Source organism: Oratosquilla oratoria, chromosome 12, assembly GCF_046742065.1.
Source record: "Oratosquilla oratoria isolate Oo_2021 chromosome 12, ASM4674206v1, whole genome shotgun sequence".
NCBI classification, from domain to species: Eukaryota; Metazoa; Arthropoda; class Malacostraca; order Stomatopoda; family Squillidae; genus Oratosquilla; species Oratosquilla oratoria.
In genome coordinates this window covers 43,127,966-43,152,051 of record NC_134788.1, presented here as the reverse complement: position 1 = coordinate 43,152,051, position 24,086 = coordinate 43,127,966, and positions in this window count along the sequence as shown.

Genomic DNA, 24,086 nt, shown 5'->3' with positions numbered 1-24,086 from the left:
TCTGGGAAATAAGAAGCTTAGTCCTGAACGTTTTCGTCTATTTAAGACATTATCAAATAGACGAAAAACGTTCTAGGAAGGGGGGGGGAGGAGGGGGGGGGGACTAAGCTTCTTATTATCCCAGTGGTTTTTTCTGGCAATATTATTTTCAAACATGTCATTGTGAATTTACTGCAATATATATATATATAATATATATTTCCAAATGGATGCTAGGGGTTGGCTTGTGGGTATCAGTTGCCATGCTAGAGTAATGGAAAAATCTAATCACTCTATGGACTATGAACTACCTAGGAAGTAGACCACCTGTCTTATGTGAGATCAGTGTTTGTAGGGGGGAGGGAGAAAGGTCTGCGAGGAAAATGGATAGACAGTTGTGCGTAAAAGAGGGCTATTGTCCACTGGGGTACTGTAGGGTATTTATTGGCAAATGCAGAGGATGGACCTGTCCATCCACCGAGAAGCTGAGATGGGAGGGGGGGCAGAAAGGGTGGTGGCGGGGCAGCGAAATGAGTGGGAATAGGTATGTGACTCTGAAGGGAAGAGGCCAAACGCAGAGTATGGGAGTCCAATATATTTTACGTTTCGCCCAGCAGGGCTTCTTCAGAAATAACATAATTAAAAAACATTTTACTCCTTATATAGCCCGAGCCCTGCGGGGAGAAACAAACATTAAAATGTTGTACACACAATTTGCGCAAATTGCTTGTTACTTGTAATTGAAATTGCCAGTGGTTTGTTTATTGTAATAATATTTGATCTGATACGTGACTCTGACTTGGCTACCTCCCTTATAAGGGGGAAAAAGCACTTGCTTGGTATATAGATAGAATAGATGTATGTGTCATAGTTCAGGAGACATGGGATTCCCTTGAGGTCCTACAGCACATATATGATATATGTTTTTTATTTATTATTATTACTAATAATAATATTATCATTATCAATATTCCCAACAGTTCACCATCCCTTCTACTTTTATAGAATATATTGTACCAATTCAAAAAGATTTATATAATAAATTCTTTGCATTGGTTTAGCTAGTTGGAAGAAGGTACATTCACAGGGGTTTAATATACTTTGGATACGAGAGATATTCAGTTCCTATGCTACGGTGCCGTTATAGTTTGGCTCAGAGTCCTGTCTCTTACACTAAGTTAATCTAACTTACAAAGATTTTATTTCCTCTATAAGTGTGAAAGCATTAAGCCATGTCAATATCAAGATAATCAAGGTGTCCAATATACTACCAATAATTCAGAGCCATGAGACACTGTATTTGTTTTTATGTGATGTCCATATCACATGAGAACAAACATATCAGTATATCCAATTGATATCAGATATCTTAATATCTCAATACTTATTCAGCCAAATGTCTTCAAACTTGCAGATACAATAGAATATGGTGTTATACATGAACACAAACATGGTGGTGTCAGTACATTGGATATTTTGATATCTCAATATTGATGTGAGAAATAGCTTTCAAACTTGTAGATACAGTGAAATTTGGTACAGTTAATTTATCAATGGTAATACTAATTGAAAATAAGTTAATTTAATCAGAGTTGACTGTAGTTCATTGTTGGTAAATTGTATGACCGTGAATTACCTATCAAACTTACCTTCCACACAATAAGAAATTTTTGGCTTCAACTACAGAGCGAGGCATTCTTGGGAGTAAGCATAGCTACTTAGATTTATTGTTTTAATACAAGTCACAGAATCTTCTTCCGGTAAGCGAAATACAAAGTTTCACATTCCAAAGAATGTAATTTCCATGAATACTGCTGACATATATTTAGCTACGTTCGTTTCATCATCACTATTAGCGTCCGAAAGCTATAGTCGACATTCATCAAGCGCTATCAGCAATAATATGCTTAAATTATTATTAACGGAGATAACCAATGACACAATTGTTGATTTTCCCTTGTTTACATTTGTTGACAATTACTGTTCACTCAAAAAAGCGCTAAATTCTAAATTATACTTCTGTTATCATCGGCATCTATATTTCTACCCATGGTACTTCATATTTTTTCTAGTCGTTACTTTTTGCCGATGAAAATAAATGGTATGTTGTCTTTTATAGACAAAAAATTCATTACTTTGCATATTTCTCCCCCTGGAAATTCAGCTATTTTTCTGGTTGGATGTTGTACTGAACCATAGAAAATATACGTTGCATTTCACAGAAAGTATATGTATGTACCTGGTTTTCATTAATTTTCGCTAACCAGTTAGTCTGTTCTGTCTTATGCGATATTTGGACTGCTTAGCAATTTTTTTTTATATTTTCAGGATCTATCTCACGCCATCGCTGTTGATCCTTGGAAATGTAAACATTGACTACATTGAAACTTGTAGGTAACAAGAGGGTCAGCGTTTGAAGCGCATAAAGCTCTATTTGCACGGCCAAATAGTTTATCAAACCTGGTTGTCCAACCTATTTGTCAAGAGGTCTGAAGAGGTGTCAGACGGTCAAACCAAACGTACATCCAACCTCAGTGTAACTCAGTTGTAAGCAAAGATGCCTATCGACCGAGACCTTCTAATTGCTATCGGTTTAGCGTTGGCGTTAAGGAAAAAGAAAAAAAGGACGAAGTGGACAAAGGATTGGTTGTTGGAAAGAGAACAAAATCCACAACCCAACTTGCTTGTCGATTTGAAATTACAGCTAGATGTCTGGCGTAATTATATGGGAATGGACGAGGCAGCATATTTAAATCTGCTGAGGTGTGTCACTCCTTTGATTAAGTATAAGGATACAAACATGAGAAAGGCCATTACCCCTCATGAAAGGCTGAGTGCCACATTATGTTTTTTAGCTACAGGAAGAACCCTTCAGGACATGAAATTTTCCGCTGTTATTGCCGCGAGCACTTTGTCTTCGATCATACCAGAAACATGTGATGCTATCTACAAAGCTCTTCATAAGGACTACCTGAAGGTAAGGAAATTATTAGGAAAAATGTTCGTAATTATTCGGAATCTTAAAGATGAAAATAACTCAAATAAATCGAAAATGAATGTTGAAAATTTGTAAAATACTGTGACATACCTGAATCATCTGTTTCTACTATAAACAAAACTATCCGAAGGAAATGGTGTTGTATACTGCTGTTATGATTCTTAATATGATAGTAAGATTTCCCATCTCTACTTCAAACAACACATCATTACATATGTTTCAAGCTATTATTACAGTATGTTGGTCCATTGAATTTAGTCTATGTGTCGTGTATTTCCCAAAAGCCACATTACCAGTATCATCTTTATCTAGTGATCCGTCTAATTTTTTTACCATGATATCTAATATGTTATCAGATTTTGATCAAGTTTGATTAATGTTTCACAGCAGGCATCTGGCCTGCTACATGTCACATTTTCTCTTTCAGTCGCAACTGGTTCATCTGCAATCTAAAACAAAATTTTCTTATCAAGCTACTATGATATATATATATATAGACTAGCCAAATTACCCGCGCGTTGCTGCGAGTTCGTGAATAATCCCTAACCTAACCATACCCCCACCTAACTTCAACCCTATACCCCAACCAAAATAATTTTTTTGGAAATGATATATAGCTTTAAACACTCCCCTTCCCAGGTGTGTGCCCCCCTACCCGAAGGTTGGGAAACCCTAGTTTGAAAATACATATGTGTACATGAACACAAATATCATATGTACACATTCTATTGCAGGCGTGTGTGTGTATGTGTGTGTGTGGATTGACAATAATGGCCTACAGCTAAAAGGTGAAGAAATGTATCTCGTTTATTTATCTTCAGAATATATATAGTTATAGGGGTTTGTTTACAAAAACATAGGAGGAGTTTGCGACTTGCTAGGTAAGACCACCCGTTTGCGTAGGATCGGTTTTTGTGGGAGGGGAAGAATGTCTGTAAGAAAATGAAAGATAGTAGTGTATAAAATAGGGCTTTTGCTACCAGGCAATTGAGCGAGCAATTAGGGGCGGTTTGTGGTCGTGGCTCAGGAGAAATGGGCAGGGAACTTGGATGGCGGTGCCGACGCCTGGGATTAGAATCACCAAAACTTGAGAAAATGGTAGGTGTAGTACAGTGAGTCCTCCTTATACAGTAATTCATTATCCGGTAAATTCACAGTTATGGTATTTGGTAATTACTACCCTCAATTCTATTTACAGTAAGATATGGTACCCGTTAGATATTTTGAAGAGGAAAGAGCAGGAAGAAGGTACGTCTGCCACATCCTATTATTACATCTTATAATGGGTTCGGTATACAGTAATTTAGATTTGCGGTAAGGTTTTCAGGAATGCATATGTACCATATAACAAGGACTTACTGTGGTAGAGAAAGGTGGAAAAACGGAAAAATCTTTAATAGGAGGTAAACTGAAATGAGAAGATGTAGTATAAGAAAGTTAGAAAGGAAGTGAATTTTAGTCGAAGAAAAAGTACGTGTAGATGTTTGTGTGTGGGGCATGGCTATATTCGTGAGAATTGTGTTTATGTATCTTACAGGAAGTGAGTAGAGTTCACTTCCCGCGTGTAGAGAGCACGTTCCTGATTAGCCCCAGGTTGGGCATGAGAGTCAGCAGAGTAGATCCAATGGCGGTGCGAAAGGGGGGGCAGGCAGGCGGGTGTTGTACGATCTCCCTCCAAGCACAACTCTGAAAGCAGAGAATTACATGACTTGGGAATTGTGTGTAAATGTCAGAAGTGTAAACCCGCTCGCCAGCGTCAGCAAAGAGGCCAGGGTGTGGGTGCGGGCCAGTCGGCAAGAGAGGCTCCCCAATTCCTCTCTCGCAACCAACCGGCAAAGAGTTAAGGCTCTGAATCAGAGTTGAATTGTGGGTAGCGAGCAAGGGTGCGTGTATCTCTTCTCTTCCAAGCACAACTCTGAAAACAGAGAAATTAAGTGACTTGGGAAATGTGTGTATTTGTCTTTGGTGTAAACCCGCCTGCCAATGTCAACAAAGAGGTCGGCCTGTGCCAGACTGGCAACAGCAAAGGAGAAAAGTCTCCTCACCGCCACTGCCCGGCGAAGATTCCTGGGCGCTTGTTGAGTGAACTGGAGTGGAGAGCGACGTCCGACCTCTGCAAGTCCTCTGGAGGAGTTTGTGAATAATCAATTTCTGCCTGCACTAAAATTAAATGAAAGTAACCAATATTTCAACATTTGTTAGAATTATACAATCATTTTACATTTACATGCTTTCTTCTTACAAAAGCTATCATGGTTTTTGGCAACCTTTTCGCAAATATAAATAATATTCATGGACACATGCAATGGTTTGTTTAATCATATTAATTCTTATGTTACAAAAATAATACACGACTTAAGAGGACACTACAGTAGTGGCGTGTTCCCTTACCATAAACCACCTAACTTTAACCCTTAACCCTAACCAGAATTTTTTTTTTTTTTTTTTTTTTTGAAATTAAATATAGTTGTCCAAGTACCTGGAGTGATAGGGTATCAGAATATATGTGATTATGGGGGTCTATCTTCAAAACCCTAGGAGTCCGTGAACAAGCAAACAAATAAACAAACAGATAGACAGACAGAGGCTACTACTTTATTATAGTAGAATTATATGTATATATATATATATATATATATATATATATATATATATATATATATATATTTACCTAGTTGTATATATGGGAAGGGAGCTATGCTTGTGGTGACCCATCTTTGTATCTTTCAGCATCAAGTTTATTCTTAAAATCGTGAATAGTATTTGCACACACTGTTTTTTCATCTAAGTTATTCCATATATCCAGTATTCTGTGCGGGAAGCTATTCTTTTTCCTATCTCTTCTATAATTGTCCTTTTTTAGTTTCTTTTCATGACCTCTTGTTTTTCCATTGTCATTTTTTAGTAAATCTTTTCTGTCAAGGATTTCTGTACCTTTCATGATTCTATATGTAGTCAGTAGATCACCTATGTGTGTGTGTGTGTTTGTGTAGGAGTATGCTTGGGCTTACTGTGTATTATGGTTGGTATACACTTGAGCAATGTAACTTGAACAAACATAATGAGCAGACTGAACAGGGCCTGCTCATTATGTTCATTCAATTTGTTTGGACTAAAATAATTTGCTCAAGTTACCCACCCTTATCAATTAAAACATTTGTTAACATAAATCTTAGGCTAGCTCTACAGACTTTTCAACATAGTGCTGCTATCTTCTATTAATCAAATTAATCTTTTCATAGATATACTAATGTAAAATGGCAACATAAATATTGAGATGCTATTTTGTATTTCAGTTTCCTACATCAGCAGAAGAGTGGCAAGCTGTTGGACAAGAGTTCGAGCATAGATGGAACTTCCCTAACTGTCTCGGTGCTGTTGATGGGAAACACATACGGATCAAGCCACCATCAAGTTCTGGATCGTATTTTTTGAACTACAAAGGGTACAACAGCCTTGTGTTATTGGGAGTTGTTAATGCAAACTATGAATTCATCATGGCTGATGTAGGGACGAATGGACATGTATCAGATGGAAGTGTTATAGACAACACTGAATTTGGAAGGCGGCTTACAAGTGAGACACTTTCTCTCCCAGATGATGCTACCCCTAGTAATTCTGATCGTAATTTGCCTTATGTTTTTGTAGGAGATGAAGCATTTGCACTGAGACCAGATTTTTTGAAACCATTTCCTCAAGAGGATTTGAATACAGAGAACAGAATTTTCAACTACAGACTATCACGAGCAAGAAGAGTTGTTGAAAATACTTTTGGAATAATGGCTTCTAGATTTCAGATCTTCTACACAACAATAAATCTGAAGTTATCAAGTATTGAAAAGGTTGTTATGGCATGTGTTGTCCTTCACAATTATCTACGAAAGTCATGCCCTTCAAAATATTCTCCAGAAGACTGCTTCCATAGGGATGATATTTCAAACAAGATAACCTTACCAGGGTTATCGTTTGATCCTAATTTTGTAGCAGGTTTACAGAATAGTCAGGAAACACAAAACTGTTCCCAAGCTGCAAAAGAAGTAAGAGTTAGATTTAAGGAATACTTTGCTAATGAAGGTGCAGTATCATGGCAAAAAGACTTTGCGTAAAATATTTGTACTACCTTGTGCAAAAAGAAATTGTACTGTGGTTCAAATGTTTCCATATAACTGTTTACAATGAAGCCTTATTTCTTCTCACATGTCATAGCAAATGAATGCCAAAATTGATGATGTCATGTTGCATGTAGTTTGATCAACATGGAAGTATTTTTTTGTTTTGTTTTTTTCTTCTTTTCTTAACTACCCTGTACTATTTTCTGGAAATAAAGTGATTGTACTACTTCTTGGAAATAAAGTAATTTTAGTATACTACTTTGATGTATATAAAGTACTTACCTCATTATCCAAGCTATTTATACTGTCCAGATGGTAGTAAATCTCATGGTCTTGGTCCAAAACAAATATCTCATCAAAATATGAAAGAGAAGTATAAATGTCATCAGTTGAACTCCCAGATGTTTTTAGTTTTCTAATATCCTATATTCTTTCCTAAAATCAGTCCAGAAGCAGTTTATCTTATTCACCGTGGCATTTCGTGTGCAACACGGCTTTAGGTTCTTCAGTACCTCTTGAAGAGCAGATAACTCCTCATTTCTAGTTATTGTATTAACCCCTTCGATACAATGACGCCTACGTAGGCGTCATGAGGAGCAAGTGGGTACGCGAGGATGCCGATGTCGGCGTCTTAAATCTATATATTGTAGTTGTACCTGCGTGACCCCCATACTCTGTAAACTGGCTTCATCATATTTTCTATGGTTATCAAAATTCACGGGTGAAAAATAACGAGCAATACAGCGGTAACTTTATTTTTTATAATGCGAGTATTATGACGCAACATTGCATGTCCGGCAGCTAATGCTGCCCACGAGATGGTCCAGAGTGAAGGGGTTAACATGTTCTTTTGATTTCACCTTCCATAAAGCTGGATGTTCTCTGCATTTGTGGATAACTTCCAAGAATGCCTTCCTCTCATCCCTCTTTCCATTATATTCCTCTATATACTTCCAGTGGCAGATGTAATTGTGTCCATTTCAAGGTGTGAATAGCTATTAAGGTTTGATGTTTGACCATCATCCTCACAAACTGTCAATGATGTCGTGTAACTTACAGGCTACCCAGAAAAGTCAGACTCAGGCAAACTCTCTTCAAACAGTTTGACCAACGGAACTGACAACCAAATATCCCATTCACATGGTCAGCCATCACTTCAAACACTTGTTTGACCAAAAGTATGACTGTGTAAATGACCATTAAGAATGTCTAAACCAGTTGTTCTCTAACTGTAAGCCATGACAAAAACTTGGGGGGGGGGGAATGGCCTACTGTTACAAAGTATACATTCTTATATAGTGTGCGGAATCTGGGGAAAAAAGATCCATCACTCTCCTGGCAGAAGAATTGTAAGATAATTATGATTGTCAACTTTGTAATACAGCCAAGAATTTCTCTTCATCAACTTTGTAATTATCATTCTTATAATTCATATAGAAATAATGAAGAATGAGGTGAAGGCAGTTGTTAAGATGATGAGAGCAGGTAAGGCACCTGAGTTGGATGGGTGTCATGCAGAATGTCTAAAAAAGGGAGGTACAGTGATTGTGAACTGGCCAATGAGGTTATTTATTGTTTGTTTAAGAGAGGGTAGAGTGCCAGAGGACTGGAGGAGTGCCTGCATAGTTCCAGTTTACAAGGAAAAGGGGGACAAGTCTGAGTGCAGTAGTTTCAGAGGGATCAGCTTGTTAAGTGAAGTTGGGAGGGTCTTGATTGAGAGGATTAGGAGAGGAACAGAGGGAGTAATTGGTGAGGAACAGTGTGGATTTAGGATGGGTAGAGGTCGTGTAGATCAGATTTTTGTGGTAAGACAGATATGTGAGAAAGTTTTAGGAAAAGGTAAAAATGTTTTTTGGGCTTTTATGGATTTGGAAAAAGCTTATGACAGGGTAGACAGGAAGGCACTGTGGGAGGTATTGCAGATATATGGGATAGGAGGAAAGCTGTTAAGAGCAATCAAGAGTTTTTATGAAAGTAGTAGAGCCTGTGTTGGAATCAGAAATGGAGAGAATGAGTGGTTTGAGGTAAAGGTGGGACTTCATCAGGGATGTGTTATGTTGCCTTGAGTGTTTACTTTGTACATGGATGGGGTAGTGTGAGAGGGTAATGGGTTGGGGATAGGAGATGGTTAAAGAAAATGGAGAAAAGTGGGAAATAAGCCAGTTGTTGTTTGCTGATGCCACTGCACTTGTAGCAGGATCAGAGTAGGGCTTGAAGAAGTTAGTGACAGAGTTTTGGAAGGTGTCCAAAAGGTGGAAGTTGAAGATAAATGTGGGTAAAAGTAAGGTGATGAGATGTACAAAGGGAGAAAGTGGTAGCAGACTGAAAGTGAGTATTAAAGGAGAGAAACTGGAGGAAATGGATAGTTTTAGATACTTGGGTGCAAATCTGGTGGAGGTAGAATGCAAATTGAGGGAAGCAAGTAAATACCTTGGGGGATTAAAAAGTGTGATGAGAAATAGACATTTGGGAATGGATACTAAGAGGAGATTGTATGAAGGAGTAATTGTGCTGACAGCACTGTATGGGGCAGAAGCATGAAACATAAGAGAGGAGGAGTTTGAATGTGTTTGAGATGAAGTGCCTGAGAATTATGATAGGGGTTACTAGGCTGGATAGGGTGAGAAGTGAGGAGGTGATGAGGAGAATGGGGGTGGAAAGAAAGCTGGGAGACCAGGTTGATGAAAGAATATTGGGAAGCTTTGGACACATGGAAAGAATGAGCCAGGAAAGATTAGTAAAAGAAGCGTGGAAGGGAGAGGTGGAAAGAGTAAATGAAGGGTTACCAAGGATATATATATATACATACATATATATATGTTTTGGAAAGAAATTAAGAGAGGAAGAGGGGGCGAATCAAGTAGAGAAAAAAAGGTGAAAGGTCCAGATGGGGAGATGATAATAGAAAAGAAGGCAGTAAGGGGAAGATGGGCAGAATATTTTAGGGAGTTGCTAAATGTGAAGGAGGATAGGGAGGGAAAGATAGCTGCAGTAGGAAGTGCTAAGAAAATGAAAGTGATGAGTGAGGAAAATGGAGGAGAAATAAGGAAGGATGAAGTGAAGGCAGTTGTTAAGATGATGAAAGGAGATAAGGTAACTGGTCTGGATGGATGCCATGCAGAATGTCTAAAAAAAAAAAAAAAAAGGAGGTACAGTGATGGTGGATTGGCTGATGAGGTTATTTAATGTTTGCTGGAGAGAAGGTAGAGTGCTGGAGGAGTGCCTGTATAGTTCCACTTTACAAAGGAAAGGGGGACAATTGTGAATGTAGTAGTTTCAGAGGGATTAGCTTGTTAAGTGTAGTTGGGAAGGCTTATGGGAGGATCTTGATTGAGAGGATTAGGGGAGGAAGAGAGGGAGTAATTGGTGAGGAACAGTGTGGATTTAGGATGGGTAGAGGTGTAGATCAGATTTTTGTGGTAAGACAGATATGTGAGAAAGCTATAGGAAAGGGGAAGGATGTTTTTTTGGGCCTTTATGGACATGGAAAAGGCTTACGGCAGGGTAAACAGGAAGGCACTGTGGGAGGTTTTGCGGATATACGGGATAGGAGGAAAGCTTCTAGGAGCTGTCAAGGGTTTTTATGAGAGTAGTAGAGCTTGTGTCAGGATTAGAAATGGAGAGAGTGAGTGGTTCGAGGTAAAGGTGGGACTTCGTCAAGGATGCGTTATGTCACCCTGGCTGTTCAACTTATACATGGATGGGGTGGTGCAAGCAGTGAATGCAAGGGTAGTGGGTCAGGGATTAGAGATGGTTAAAGAAAATGGAGAAAAGTGGGAGGTGAGCCAGCTGTTGTTTGCTGACGACACTGCGCTTGTGGCAGGATCGGAGGAGGGATTGAGGAAGTTGGTGACAGAGTTTGGGAGAGTGTGTGATAGAAGAAAGCTGAAGATAAATGTGGGTAAAAGTAAGGTGATGAGATGTACAAGGGGTGAAAGTGGCAGTAGTCTGGAAGTGAGCATTAAGGGAGAGCGACTGGAGGAAGTGGATAGTTTTAGATACTTGGGTGCAAATGTGGCAGGAAAAGGTAAGTGAAGGTGGAGGTAGAATGTAGATTGAGAGAAGCGAGTAAATGCCTTGGTGGATTAAAAAGTGTAATGAGGAATAGACATTTGGGAATGGATGCTAAGAGGAGACTATGTGAAGGAGTGATTGTGCCAACAGCACTGTATGGGGCAGAAACATGGAACATAAGAGAGGAAGAGAGAAGGAGTTTGAATGTGTTTGAGATGAGGTGTCTGAGAAGTATGGTGGGGGTTACTAGGCTGGATAGAGTGAGAAATGAGGAGGTGAGGAGGAGAACAGGGGTGGAAAGGGAGTTGGGAGATAGGGTTGATGAAAGAGTATTAGGATGGTTTGGACACATAGAAAGAATGGGTGAAGAAAGACTAGTAAAAGAGGTATGGAAGGCAGATGTGGAGGGAGTGAACATGAAGGGACGTCCTAGGATGAGGTGAAGGGGGCTTTGGGGAATGTCTGTTGAGGAAGGACGGGAGAGGACAGAAGGCAGGGGTGAATGGAGAATGGTTGTATATGGATGATGTGATGCATGAGGGGGGATGGGGGGTGAGGTAGTATGTGTGAGCAAATTTGACGCATCCCGAAGGGATTTCTCCCCGTCTTCTCCTTTTATGCATGGTGGGACGGAGAGGGGGGTCGCCGATTTAATGAAGCGGCCTTGCTGTGGATGTGCTGTGTCTTGTGACACTGCTTCTGACCCAGGGCAGTGGACAGGGTGCAGGGATGACCCGTCATCCAGGAGGTGCTAAGATAAGAGGGAGGGTGGAGGGGAGTGGAGTGTATTCAGGGATGGAATGGGTGGGAATGGGTGGGAATGATTTTATGCCTTTTTCTTTTTGGCTACCTCCCTTGCAAGGGGGAAAAAGCCTTGGTATATGTATGTGTATATGTATATATATATATATATATATACATGTATATATGTATGTATATATATATTCATATATATATATATATATATATGTATATATATACTGTATATATACATATGTTGAGACATTGTGACAATTTGAAAAAGGTGGAAAAAGAGAGTCACGGGTCTCGGAACGAAACCCGTGATATATACATATATATGCTAATAAGAACATGGGTATGTGTGTTCACTTATGCAAAGTAGACCACCTGGAAAAAGAAAATAACGAAGCAGAGCGCTTTCATATATTATATCTTCCGTGCAAAAAGTACTTTTTGTATTGAAGATGTAATATACGAAAGCGCTCTGCTCTGTTAGTTTCTTTTTCCAAGTAGTCTACTTTGCACATATATATATATATATATATATATATATATGTGTGTGTGTGTGTGTGTGTGTGTACAACACTGAATGGGTCCCAGTGGCTAGAGATACATTTTATCAACCACAATGCACTTTAATTCTAAACCATCAACATTGGAAGAACCGTGGAGGCAACATGCATACCACGATTCAATTTCTGCATGTGCCTCCACGGTTCTTCCTATGTTGATGGCTTAGAATTAGAGTGCATTGTGGTTGATAATATATATATATATATATATATATATATACATATATATGTATATATAATTAAATATATATGTATATGTATAAATATGAGTGGAAGGGCGGTGAGCTAAACACAGAGAACAGTTGGAGTTTTATTCACTGACGTTTCGTCCTTACCAGGACATTCTCAAATTACATACAGTCTCAGAAAATTAACAGCTTATATAATCCATCCTTGCCTTGTTCCTCTCCCTCCATACTCTCATCCGTCCTCAACCCTTCTCATGTGACTCCGACCACGCCGCTTCTCCCTCCGTTCTCAATTGTCCTTTTTACCTTCTTGATAATTAGAGTACCTACCGCTCCTGCTAGTTTTATAAACCCTTTCCAATGGTCGATGCAGGGGTGGGAAGTAATGTATGCTGCCTCCACTACTTTTCCTTTATTTTTCTCTAGACTTTTGTGGAGCACCTCTATCTTGTTCCAATCTGGAAGATGACCATATTTGTCTAAGTTAACTACTAGCGAGTTGGAGGTTCTGTGAGCTCTGACGTCATTCTTGTGTTCATATGTCCGTAGCTCCACTGATCTTCCCGTCTCTCCAGAGGCGGACTTAGCCAACATGGCGCGCTGGGCGAACCTAACCTTCGGCGCCCCCTTTCCACAATGCACATAAAATGCTTGGCTCCTCCCCCTCCACAATGTAAATAAAAAGTTTTACCCCATTCAATACGGGCCACATTGCACGTCTGGCAGCGTTAGCTGCCAGACGTGCGATGTTGCGTCATAATACTCGCATTATAAAAAAATAAAGTCACTGCTCTATCACTCGTTCTCTTTCACCCATGAATTTTTATAACCATAGAAAATATGATGAAGCCAGTTTAGAGAGTATGGGGGTCACGTAGGTACGATTACATAAAATATAATCAAGATGCCGACATCGGCATCCTCATGACGCCTACAGAGGCGTCACCGTATGGTAGGGGTTAAGACGACCAAAACTTTCACAAAACAACTTTTTATTGAAATATTTATTGCTACTACATGGTTTGATCTGCATTTGAAAGGAGCAATGCCGCCCCCTCCCAAGTGCGGCCCGGGGGATCGCCCAAAGGAAGAACCGCCACTGCGTCTCTCTATAATATCCTAACGGACAACCACCTCATGGTATTTCAAAAATAAATCATACGAAAATCGACTAAAACACATGAATCTGTTTTCCCTAAAAAAGCGTAGACAGGTCTTTAAGATTTTAAAGGGAATTGACAACATCAAAAGTGACCAAATTTTCACATTGAATGAGAATCAGACAAGAAACAATGGTCTCAAACTGTCCGGAAATAGATTCAATTTGGAAGTAGGTAGAAACAACTTTACCAACCGTGTAGTAAATGAATGGAATAAACTTCCTGCACAGGTAGTGCAATGTAGTTCAGTTCGAAGCTTTAAGAATCATTTAGATAAATACCTAAGTAAGATCCTGTAATGATTATAATTTATCTTATATTATTTGTTTTTGTTTTGTTATCATTTGTCTGTCTGATTTTCATTTATCATTAGTTATATGTCAATTTATTATTCACTATTTACCTGTTTGTTTATTATTTTAACTATACCTATGCATTTATTTATGTATTTTATTTGTTATTTACATTATTATAGTTTTTATTGAGTATTTTATTATTAATATGATTTTTTTTTTTTTTTTTTTTTTTTTTTTTGCATCCGACCTAGATATGGATCAAAAGGTCTCCTGTCGGCATGCTCCGCCTTTGTAATCATTTGTAATATTGGAGATCGCGCCTTTCTCCAGGCTGGATTCTATTATATTTCTAGTCATATATGACTTATTTTTAACAATTTCTTTAGCACCTTCCCAATTTATGCAATGATTAAAATCCCTTAAGTGAATAAATGCAGTTAGAAGTCTTTTATTAAGAAAAATTCTCCTTATAAGGAAGAAGGATGTATATATTCAATTCCATGTAAAAATTACGACAAATGCTATATTGGTCAGACTGGAAAAGAATTAAAAGCAAGGTTAAAACAGCATCAGTATAGCGTCAAGAGTGGGCAAATTTCTAATGCATTATTTATTCACCTAAGGGATTTTAATCATTGCATAAATTGGGAGGGTGCTAAAGAAATGATCAAAAATAAGTCATATTTGACTAGAAATATAATAGAATCCAGTCTGATCAAAGATACATTTGTCAATAACTTAAATTTAAGTCATGGTACGTATAAACTAGACAATTTTATTGTGAAAAAAGTAGTAGCCCAAACGTCCGCTGCCGCGAACGGGTCAGGTCGACATTAGAGCCTCACAGCCTTTCCCGGCTCTCTTCCTGACCTCATGCTCTGTATATATATTCTTGTTTCATTTTTCTTTTCTATGTACTCTGAGGATGTCTGAATAGACGAAAGCGCTCGGTCATCAGTTTTTCTTTTTGATGTTTTTCCGCATACATATATATATATATATATGTATGTGTGTGTGTAGGATTTTCACATTACTGTGAAGCAAATTATGCAATATCACCACAAGAGAAGAGAAACTTGTAGACAGTAAGAACTTTCATGCATTTGCAAGTACTCTACAAGTTTCTCTTCTCCTGTGATGATATATATATATATATATATGTGTGTGTGTGTGTGTGTGTGTGTGTGTGTGTGTGTGTGTGTGTGTGTGTGTGTGTGTGTGTGTGCAGAGTCCACTAGGAAGAGGAAAAACACACGGAGTCCGAGCGCTTTTGTGATATATTCACATTATCAAGGAGTACAGAAAAGCAAGGACAAAAAAGTGGAGATACATAATTTTTCCAGTCAATAGGATGGTCAAATTCACGAACATGTTTAAAATTGGTTCCTTCTATAAAGTTCACTGTAGAAATTAAGAAATTAAAAAAGATTCATGCATTTCTTTCTTAGATTGTAACATTCATAGATGCAATAGGAAATCTAAATATAGTATTCACCGAAAACCAACCAATGTCAACGCGTATATACAGTACATTACTATTCAGCCCACCATAATAGAATTAAACAATCAGTATTTTCTTCCATGTTCCTTCGTGGCCTGCGCATCTGCAGCCCAGAATTTGTGGATGACGAAATGAGCAAAATTTATGACATCGGAACACAGTTGAGATATCCCGAATTCTTTTTTGGGCCCTTTTTTTTTTTTTTTTTCAAGCAAAAAGGACATTCTATAAAGGTGAACCAAAACAAAAGTTTGAGGAAAAATAATTTACTTGTACTTCCCCTTAATGAAACTCTTATAGAGATTCCCAATATACTTAAAAAAGATCAATGTAAATGTAGCTTTCAAGAACAATACAACCCTAAAAAATCTTCTCATAGAAAATTCCCCTGATAGCTCTACAGGTTGTGTAGCCTATATAAAATACCTTGTAGTAAATGTGACAAATATTATGTATATCAAACAGGAAAAGAATTAGAGGTTAGGATTAAACAGCATAAAAACAATATTAAAAAGGGCCAAGAATCTAGTGCCCTTTTTAAACATGTTTGTGAATTTGACCATCCTATTGACTGGAAAAATGATTCAAAAATTATACAGTGTAAGAATATAACAGAAAGAAATATCATAGTCAAGAATTATCAAATACAATTATGACCAACTTATTAATAATATTTTAGGATTATATAAATTAGATCCATATATTGTCAATAACATAGATAATACATATCTTAAAAGTTAATGTGATAATAATGATCTGTTTCCACGACCTCGCCGAGGGACCCAACCTGGGCTTTCAGGCTTCGGAGAGGAGGGTAAATGTCTCACTTGTTCTATTTATATTCTGTATCTCCACTTTTTTGTACTCGCTTTTTTGTACTCCTTGATAATGTGAATATATCATGTAAGCGCTCGGACTCCGTGTGTTTTTCCTCTTCCTAGTGGACTCTGCATGTTTGTGATTCACGTGTAACTTGTGAAATTTGTGTGTGTATATATACATATACATACATACATACACACACACACACACACACACACACACACACACACACACACACACACACACACACACACACACACACACACATGGCGGATTGGTAAAGCACTGGCCTCACAAGCCAGAGAAACGGGCTTCGATTCCCCGGCCGGGCGGAGATAAGTTGGGTTTGTCTCCTTTCACGTGTAACCCCTGTTCACCTAGCAGTGAGTAGGTACGGGACGTTAGTCAAGGAGTTGTGACCTTGCTGTCCCGGTGTGTGGTGTGTGAGTGGTCTCAGACCTACCCAGAGATCGGCAAATAATGAGCTCTGAGCTCGCTGCCGTAGGGTGGTGTCTGGCTGTCTCGACAGAGACTGCAGCAGATCCGAGGTGAGGTGAATACACACACACACACACACACACACACACACACACACATATATATGTATATATATATATATATATATATATATATATATATATATATATATATATATATATGTTTCTTAAGACAGATTGAACATTTTTAGAAACATACACAACATTCTTAAGAAACATACACAACTTGTCGGAGGGCTCGCCTAATACGGGATTAGATGAAATTGAGATTAGATCTTCCAATGTTACGTGAAGCGTGGTCGGGGACTAGTACAGTCCTTTTGTACCATCACCATGTAGCATGGTTGCTAACGTCTTGACCTCGTGATTATCGACGCACGGGTCAGGGTTCGTATCCCATGGCGGAACTTCTAAAACTGTTCAATATATATATATATATATATATATATATATATATATATATATATATATATATATATATATATATATATATATATATTTATATATATATACCTTATAAGGAATTTTGCCAAGTCAAAAGGCAAGTACCCATTCCCACCCCATCCACTGTCATCCACCATCCTCTCCTCCGTCTCATCTTAGCTCCTCGTGGATGGCAGGTCATCCAGGCTGTATCCTGCCCACTGCCCTGGGGGGTCAGAAGCAATGAAGCAAGACACAGTACATCCACAGCAAGGCTACTTCACTTAATCAACATCCTGCCCTCTCTGTCCCTTCATACAGAAAAAGAGAAGACGGGGAGAAAACCCTTTGGGTTTCAGCAAAATATCATTCAAACATAAGCGGTACAAAGGATTTACAAAGGCGGAGCATGCCGACTGGAGACCTTTTGGTCCATATCTAGGTCGGATGCGAAAAAAATCATATTAAAAATAAAATAAATAAAAACTATAATAATGTAAATAACAAATGAAATACATAAATAAATGCATAGGTATAGTTAAATAATAAACAAACAGGTAAATAGTGAATAATAATAAATGGATATATAACTAATAATAAATGAAAATCAGACAGACAAATAATAACAAAGCAAAAACAAATAATATAAAACAAATTATAGTCATTACAGCATCTTGCTTAGGTGTTTATCTAAATGATTCTTAAAGCTTCGAACTGAACTACATTGCACTACCTGTGCAGGAAGTTTATTCCAATCATTAACTACACGGTTGGCAAAGTTGATTCTACCTACTTCCAAATTGATTCTATTTCCGGATCCCCCCTCTTATTTAGGTCACAGTATCTCCACTCAACCCTATCTCCTTCCTTCTCCCTTCCTTGCTCAACAGGCATTCCCCTCTTCCTCATTACCCCTTTCACCCCATCCATCCATCTCATCCTCAGTCACCCCCTTAAGTTCATTCCATTCACCTTTACCTTCCACACCTCTTTTATTAATCTTCTCTCATTCTTTCCATGTGTCCAAACCATCCCAATACTCTTTCATCAGCCCTATGTGCCATATCCTTTCCTATCACTGTTCTCCTCCTTGCCTCCTCATATCTCACTCTATCCAGCCTTGTAACCCCGACCATACTTCTCAAGCATTTCATCTCAAACACGTTTAAACATTTTCTCTCTACCTCTCTTTAATTCCACATTTCTCCCCCATACAATGTCATTGGCACAATCACTCCATCGGTGGCGCGGTTGGGAGAGCGCTGGACTACCAGCACGGTGGTGCTCGTAGTACTTGGTTCGAATCCTGCCCAGGGCCGAAATTATTTCGGTATCGCTGCGCTTCGGATCGTTACTCTGACTCTCGTGGGCGGGGAGTTGTGTGTGTGTGTGTGTGTGTGTGTGTGTGTGTGTGTGTGTGTGTGTGTGTGTGTGTGTGTGTGTGTGTGTGTGTGTGTGTGTGTGTGTGTAAGGTCATAGCATTACCCATAGATCGGTCATACGAGCTCTGAGCTCTCTTCCGGGAGGGAAATAGCTGTCGATCACGAGTCCAACACGTGATCCAAAAACCAAGGTGAAGACCAAGGTGAATATAATCTCTTTGCATCTATTCCCAAATCCCTATTTACCATTACTTTCTTTTTTAATCCTCCACATATGCATTTACTTGCTTCTCTCAGTCTACAAGTTACCTCCACCACCACTACTCCCTTCCCTGCCACATACGACTCCAAATACCTAAAGCTATCCACTTTTTCCAACCTCTCCTTTAATACTTCCAATTCGCTGCCATCCTCTCCCCTTGTACATCTCATCACCTTACTTTTACCCACATTTACCTTCAACTTTCTCCTATCGTATATCTTCCCAAACTGTCACTAACTGCCTTAATCCCTCCTCTGACCCTGCCACAAGCACAGTGTCGTCAGCAAACAACAACTGGCTCACCTCCCACCTTTCTCCGTTTTCTTTATCTTCAGTCCCCTGCCCATTATCCTCGTCTTTACCTCCTGTACTACCCCATCCATGCATATATATATATATATATATATATATATATATATATATATATATATATAATATATATATATATATATATAATATATATATATATATATATATATATATATATATATATATATATATATATATATATATATATATATATATACACAACACTGAATGGGTCCCTAGTCACTCGGCACTGGTAACGTTTTCGCCGTATAGGTTCGAGTCCTCGGGCGTACCACGTTACAACTTCTGCATGCGCCTAGATGGTTTAGAATTAAAGTGCATTGTGTTTGATATATATATATATATATATATATATATATATATATATATATATATATATATATATATATATATAATGGAGTGAAAAAAGGTTGAGTTACACTGATCTAAACTGATTGTTCACTACAATGATGTCGTGTATGGCATACGGCTGATAATCAAATGTATACGCAAGCAACGTGCTGTGTTCAGGCAAAACTTGCCCGATATACTGGGCCTTGTTTACACGGGCCATGCTGGGAGGCAAGTTTCTTGCAACAAGTTACTTGCCGTGTATAAACCTCTGCTTGACAAAATTCTGAGCAACCTACCCAATTTCTTTTGTCAATCAGATGTTTACACATGGCAAGTAACTTGTAGCCACGCCAACAAGAGGACGGGAGACGTTAAATGGACCAGAACCACATCTTCATACGCAGCCAAGGAATGATGTCATAGAGGACGTAGACGTGAGCAGAACCTCCCACGGACAGTTCAAACAGTCGCGAACGGTTCAGTAGTCCTGGATAACCTCTTAAGGTTTATTCAATTAAATGAATTACAATTTATACATACATACATACATATATATATATATATATATATATATATATATATATATATATATATATATATATATATATATATATATACAATTATTTTTACGAAATTACTTGTTGAAAAGGGAGAGCGTGAAGCAAAGCTTATGACGACAAACCTGACGACAATATATCGACCCTACATCAGTGGTTCTCATTTTCTATGTTTTCGTTATAATTTGTGATATTATTGTTGGCTGGTACTTCATCTCAACCACAAAGAAAGAAGTATCGTGACTCTTCTGAACGAATAAAAAACATTGTTGAAAGATATCCTTTATATAGCAACGCCGTTGATTATTTGCGGGCAATAGCCCATAACCTAGCTCTCTTAAGTAAACTGATTTATAGTTTTAAGTTTAGGTTAAACTAATTTGTATTTTTAATAGATTTGTCATTAAAGAATTTTAATTATTCTTTAAATACGAAAAGAAATTCTACCTTGTTTTTGTAGTAGGCTATCCTAAATAAAGGCTGTGGAAGTAATTATATTATTTCAACAAAGGTAAAAGTATGCTAAATCAAGGATGAAAACACGACCTAGTTATATATTTCAAATTAGAATATTTTCATTTTTATTTTTTGATGAATTGTGTATATCGATGAATTGAGCATGTCAATGAATTGTTGTCGGTGAATTCGCCCAGACCCAAACACACCAAAGGAAATAGGGTCCCTATATAAACAATGCAAACCAACAATTTTGTAATAAGTAAATAGATTAACAAATAAATAAACAAATAAGAAATAAATAGGATAAATTATATAACAACAACAATAATAAAAACTAACAACAATGATAATAAATAAATAGACATCGTATGATGGTAGCTAGATATTCTCCGTGAGGACATAAACGCCATTAATTAAACTATTGGCTATAACAGTCACAATTCCCATAAGGTGATATCACACTGGGCTACTTTTCCTCCCATGTGTGACTAATCTTCTATATTTTGACACTACTGTAATGTATATGAGGCGTCAGGTAATGATAATCACGATGGTATTTACCATGACTTTAGCAAAGCGTTTGACAAGGTGGCCCAGCAGAGACTAGTAAATAAAGTCAAACCCCATGACATAGAAGGAAAAGTGTTTGAATGGATTACAGCAAGGATCAGTCACACAAAACAGCGGGTCACCAAAAACAGTGTAAAATTCAAATGGGGCAATGTTACTGGTGGAGTTCTCCAGGGGTCTGTTTGGGTCCCTTATAGTTCATTATGTATATAAACAACTTGGACGATGGGATTCGTAGTGATGTTAGTAAGTTTGCGGACAACACTGAAATAGGACGCCTAATTAGGTTATCAGAAGACGCCGATATTCTGCATGAATATCCTGACAAATTGTTCACGTGGTCGGTGAAATGGCAAATGAACTTCAATATCTCAAAATGCATCGTATTAAACGTAGGACTATAGAACTCCGGAAGCAGGTATAGTTTATATAACACGTTTTTAGAGAAAACTGAGTGCGAGAGAGATTTGGGAGTTCTAGTGAGTCCTGACCTTAAGTCCAGGAAACAGTGCATTAGCGCCAGGAATAAAGCTAACAGAGCATTAGGTTTCATTGCTAGGATGGTTACGAATAGAAATGCAGAAGTAATTATAACACTCTATCCGGCGTTAGTTAGACCCATCCTTGACTATGCGGTACAGTTTTGGTCTCCGTCCTATAGAATAGACATCAATTCACTAAAATCTGTACAGTAGAGAATGACCAAAATGATACATTGACTCAGAAATTTACCTTACGAAGAGACGCCTAGGCATTTTAACTTACACTTTCTGGAAAGACGCAGTGTGGGGTGATCTAATGAAGGTGTTCAAGTGGATCAAAGGTTTTAATAAGGGTGACGCAAACAAGGTCATCATATTGAGACAACAGAGCAGGACTCGCGGTAATGGTTATAAACTGGACAAATTTAGATTTAAGAAGGGAATAGGAAATAATTTATTTACTAATAGGGTGGTCAACGAATGGAATAGACTTAGTAACTATGTAGTGAGCAATGAAAATATCGGTTGTTTAAAAAAAACGGTTAGACAGCTTTATGGACGGGGATGACAGGTGGTAATGGACATGGAACTACCTAGTGTAGGCTTTATGGTCTCTTGCAGTCTCCTTCTTTGTTATCCTCCAACTTCCGTTTGAATAACTCGAATATGACTTCATTTACAGATATCTAGATTTCATTAAGAACATTTCAAATGTCTAACATTCTTATAGATTTACAATGTTTTAATTCGCCTTTCAGGGTTTGACGGAAGGATAATTTGATATTTGGAGATTTGAAAAACAAAATGTTGTAACCGAAGTCGTTTTGTCTCAAACGAACTCTCAGTTGTCGTCGTTGATGAAGACGACAATGTGATGACGACTTTACACTTGTATTTCTTAGTACTAACAGACTAACACTTCTATTTCATTTCACACCTTTTTTATTCTAATTGAATATTTTCTCTTTGAAACTCATCACTTTACTATTCACATATTTCCTCGTCCATTATATTCTTTATATCTTATTTAGTCAGGCTTTTAGCGGTTGTAATAGGATGGTATTGCGTAACGTATGACTGCGTAGGTACACACGCAATTATAATGATATAACGAAGTGGTACAGGATAATGAGATGAGCTGGGCGCGTTCCTCGGTGCGTTCCGCTTTAGTTTAGCCGCTGTTAGCGCTCCCAAATTATTAAAGCTTAAGAGACAGGTTCATACCGAGATAAAAGTCCAGTAGGCCACATACTATACCAAAGAAAAATTTCGTAAGCAACATCCAAAAGATAGGCAACATACTATACCGGCATCTATATTGTCTTGATAGTTTGGGAGCGATAACCGCGGCCAAACTAAAGAGGAACGCACCGAGGAACGCGCCCAGCTCTGTATATTTCGACTACTATCTGTGATCCTCTTCAGCAGATTGATGCAGAAGAGGACCACAGATAGTAGTCGAAATGTACAGATCTTCTGTCTTATCTCATTCTTCGACAGTGAGTTAATAAGTCTCACGCAGTTATAGATTACGCATTATATTATATCATATTACAACTGTCACAGAGTTACCTAGTCTAAATTAGGAAAGAAGCAACGCTCGTCGTGTCCCGTCTCCTAATATCTAATTCTCTAACATACCTAGACTCAAATTCATATAGAGTTCCAACTTAATCTATATCCTTGATTTCCAATTATCATTTTTAGATTTGAACTCATGTGTTGTTTGGGCTTGGGCTATATCACCTAAGCTATTTCACATATTCATGCATCTGTATGGAATAATGTATTTCTTCCCATTCTTTAGACATGTGTTTTTTCTTAAATTATTTCAATGAGCTCTTAAGCCCTCTCATCTTTAATCAGATCTATTCTGTCTATATTTGAATGTGACTATACTTGGTGTTGTAACTATATGATCCAGCAGAGCATTCAATTAATCTATAATTCTAATCGAGAAGCAGTTCACCTAATGTATAGTTCTCCAGTGTACACGTTTTGTCAATTTCAGGGAATTAAGTAATTTTATTTCGCATGGAATTAATATACTAGAAGTGCAGATCATGAAAATAGCACAGTTCGAAATAACAATTACAAATGCCGAGGATAACACACACAAAAAAATGTAAACTTATTTCCATTGTCTCTTAGGTTGATGGTATTCATCGTGAAGAACCTCGTAGACGGGACATCTTCATACCCATAAAGACTTTTGAAAACCTCAATAATATTCCCCCATCATCCCTTGGTCCCTCAGTTTCTGTAGGCCTATTCACCAGCGTCGACCGTCGAGTTCATTTGAGTTAAAAAAAAAAAAAAAAAAAAACGACTTCGTTGACAATATTTCATTTTTTAAATCTTCAAATATCAAATCATCTTTCCGTCGTATATAGCATAGATGAATGATG